Source organism: Montipora capricornis, chromosome 4 (genome assembly GCF_036669925.1).
Source record: "Montipora capricornis isolate CH-2021 chromosome 4, ASM3666992v2, whole genome shotgun sequence".
NCBI classification, from domain to species: domain Eukaryota; kingdom Metazoa; phylum Cnidaria; class Anthozoa; order Scleractinia; family Acroporidae; genus Montipora; species Montipora capricornis.
In genome coordinates, this window is record NC_090886.1 from 52,861,987 (window position 1) to 52,864,486 (window position 2,500).

The 2,500-nt window shown below is 37.5% G+C and overlaps 1 protein-coding gene across 1 annotated transcript in view; it reads left to right on the plus strand.

The window, feature by feature from the left end:
- The window catches only part of LOC138047384 (uncharacterized), a 3,176-nt gene extending 2,594 nt beyond the window's left edge, over positions 1–582 (plus strand). The window contains exon 2 of the mRNA XM_068894223.1: positions 1–582. This exon is cut by the window's left edge and continues 1,593 nt beyond it. The gene's annotated coding sequence lies outside the window, so the exon portion shown is untranslated.
- Positions 583–2,500: the final 1,918 nt, after the last annotated feature.

Consider the following 2,500-nt stretch of genomic DNA (forward strand, 5'->3'; position numbering starts at 1 on the left):
ACTAAATCTGGATAGTTTTCCACCCACTGATATTCTTTTCCCCGAACAATCATAATATATAATTTGTTGTAAACTTTAAGTCTGTTTTCTCAAAACGAGCAATTTTTGCCTTTGAGAAAAGGTATTTCAAGAAAGATTTAAGCTATTGACCTGAAATTTTCAGGAGAGTTAGTGCTCATTAAATGAATTGATATGAATGAGGGAATTTGTCAAGGGCTTGCTGGGGAAAAAATGATCAATGAAAAATCCCCCACATTTTGATGGTTTAACTTGAGATGGCTCTTTTGGCATGTGATTTTACAATTTTGCAAAATCCTCCATTCATATCAACAATTAGGTACTATTCTTTGAAATAACATAAGAAGTTTATTTGTCTGTGAAGTCTGCAAAGAGAAATCTTTTCTCAGGTACCCGAGGGTTTTGCACTGCGGGTAGTGCCTTTGACAGCCTGGTACCAGGTTACTTTTGCTGGCAGTGCATAAAAACATTCGTTTTCAGAACCTTTGGAGTATAAGCTTTCCAGTTATATAAAGTTTGTTATGGTTTGGATTAAAACTGTGATTGCTACATGCTATACAAAAAGTGCGCTTTTTTCAGGTAAAGCCCCACCTTAAGACATAGTGTCTACTCTGTAGGGTTTTGAGGCCAAAGCGGGCAAGATTATCGCAGTAACCAGGGCGCTTGCACATGGGGCGGTGAAACGGGCACTCCGGTCTTGGTCCAATGTGTAATGCGGAGAAGGACTGGCACGAGTGCTCCTTCCGAGCTTCCGGTGCAATTAATGGCTGCCAAAAATATCCTCTCGACGAACCGAAAATCAATTTTTCTTTCTTTATTTTTGGGCCACCAGTAGTGTATTATTTAAAGGCCTTTTTAATACTTTTGACCCAAAACTCAATACTATTTTGTCTGTTCGAATATAACTCAAGTATTTTCGTCGGAAGCTGCTTAAATTTGAGTGAAGTAAGACAGTGTCGAATGCAGGTATATCGTGACCAAGCCGTGTTCCGGTGCTTCTTTTAGGAGTACTTATACGTACTCCACATTACTCCACTCTAAATTTTACATATGTTTAAGATCGATAGCTTTCACAAAACATAGTAAAAAACCAGCTGGATATATTTGGATATAGCAGCGTTTCAGAACTTCAAACTTGCTCTCTTAAAATCGCTCGCGACGGATCGCCTGCCGTTGCGTCAATTTTACCGACAATAAAAAACTATTTTCTATTTTCAAGAACTCGCCCGCTTGGGAAAATCAACAAACAACAAATACGGTTTAATTAAGGCGCTTGTAAGTTCATCTTGATAATTTAAATAAAATTCGAGTAAAGCTTGCTGTTAATACTCTGTCCGAAAAAGTTTGCAAAGACATGGCTTTGCACAACACCACAGAAAAGACAAATGCTTTGGAATGTCTTCAAAGATAACAGTCCACTGCAGTCAATAACAGATCAACGTGTTACCAACTTAAACCAAGTACTTAATTACTTCAGCCTGGAAACAAGAGCTTCAACAAACATTCCACAGAAGGACAGATGCGTCAGAACACTTCATAACATGGCAAACAATGTTTGATCACGAGGTAATATATAGACCTGACTTAAAATGGATCACAGCAAAACAATGCAAAACTGATAAGTTATTGTTAATACCATGTCCTTGCCCCCTTAGGTATAACTATACAAAAAAGCCATAGTATTCCACGGCAACTCCTTCATATTTTGTAACAACTGAGGACAAAATGATGATTACAGTTCCTTGTAGAATATCCTCCCGTGAGGAAAAGCAATTTGTAGCCTATCACTACTGCTACGTTTTAAGACTCCCCATCCTCTCCCAAACCCCATATTAATTTCTTTGCCTTTGTGCAGTTTGGACAAAAACAAATAACCTAACCTGTGGCTGATCAATATGATCAAATTTTTGTTCCACTGTGTGAAACATAAATAAAATAATTAAAAGTATAAGACCTGGAACATCCCTTGAAAAATAACAATGACTTTATTTATTGTTAGGCTTGACTAGCGACACCGCACAGAGAACTTAAAAAATATAGCATAACTATTTCACACTCAAGGATCACTGGCATCTTTTTTTGGGGGTCTGAGGGCTTATTTAAAGAAAAAAAAAATGTGTGGCTGATCTAGCCCTTTTACTCAATCAATTAGTACAGATCAATACAGTAACTCTCTCTTTCATATTGTTTTCAAGGTGTCAGTGTCATATTCCAGCACTCGGCAAGGTCCCTTTTTGACTTGTGGCTGTTTCTGCTTAGGTGGCCTCATACACCACAAGTCTTTTTGGAGACATCACCGCCAAGCCGGCCACTTTTGCTGAATAATTTTCATGGTAAAATAGTTGTTAATCTCTCTTATACGTGATTCAGTTTTTCATACACGTAATATCTGGCTGTTTTTGTGATGAACGTTTTTAATTTCACACAGAGTTTGTTTCATTTGTTAACATTATTTTGGGGTTGAGAGTTTGCTTTGTAAATT